The sequence below is a fragment of the Triticum aestivum genome, chromosome 7A, assembly GCF_018294505.1.
Source record: "Triticum aestivum cultivar Chinese Spring chromosome 7A, IWGSC CS RefSeq v2.1, whole genome shotgun sequence".
In the NCBI taxonomy this organism is placed as follows: domain Eukaryota; kingdom Viridiplantae; phylum Streptophyta; class Magnoliopsida; order Poales; family Poaceae; genus Triticum; species Triticum aestivum.
The window spans coordinates 213,085,196-213,086,209 of record NC_057812.1 but is presented as its reverse complement, the minus strand read 5'-3'; positions in this window follow the sequence as shown (position 1 = coordinate 213,086,209).

Here is a 1,014-nt window from a genome sequence, read left to right as displayed (position 1 = left end):
TATTTTTTTATTTTCTCTAACATGGCAACCTTATTAAATGGACCGTGTTAAACTTTTTTATGGACCATGACAAGTCGAGTACAAGCACGATGGCAACTTAACTATGATATAGTTTTCGAAACTATGATGTGTTTTGCCATGGCAACTTAACACATATTGGCATGGTAGATTTTGGGGACCATTGTCACATTGCAAATGTATTTTTGCTCTTGTCTAAAAGATGGCAAATTCTAAAAGTTTCTCAATCATGACAAACTTGCCATCTTTCAATTTTTTCTTATTTTTGCCACATTTTTCTTCCAATGCTGGAGGGAATTTGCGGGTCGATGTTAGAGATGCCCTTATGTCACTAGGACAGGACGGATGCCTCGGGCTAGGGTGACCTATCCTTCCTGCTAGGCGTTGGAAACTTATCTTCATCATCATCGTGTGGGAAGCTATTTGGGCGCCACGTGGCCATTTCTTTCCATGTCATTAGTCATGTATCGAAACTACTAGAGCATGACGCGCGCTTTGCTGCGCCTATTTGTGGGTTAAGTCCCCTATGTTTATTTTGTATGTGGTCTATTTCAATTGGTTGGCTCATTGTGTGTAATTGTCATTTAATTTTGCTATATAGCAGTGACAATCAAGTTTAAACGTTTTTATAAAAGTATCCATCTAGCTAAATTAATGAACAATTATTGTGTGAGCTTTGTTCAATACGACCGAGATTAATTTCTTGCTCAATGCTTGTTAGATGCAGAATATTAGAAAAATGGAAGAATAGAATGGTAAATCTAATCATAGTTACACTCTCGTTGGATGCAAGAGAGTAAATTGCTAACTTTGCATGTTTCCCATCGACTCCTTGCTTCCAATGTAAGCACGCGCGACCTCGTCGGTGGTGGAGTACGTGCCAAGCCAGAAGTGGCGTCCCTTATTGTAGAACTCCATGCCGAGGTTGCCGGACGGCTTCGCCCGCATGCCGAAGAACCCCATCTAGTCTTTGGGGTCTTCTTCGGCGGCATGGTG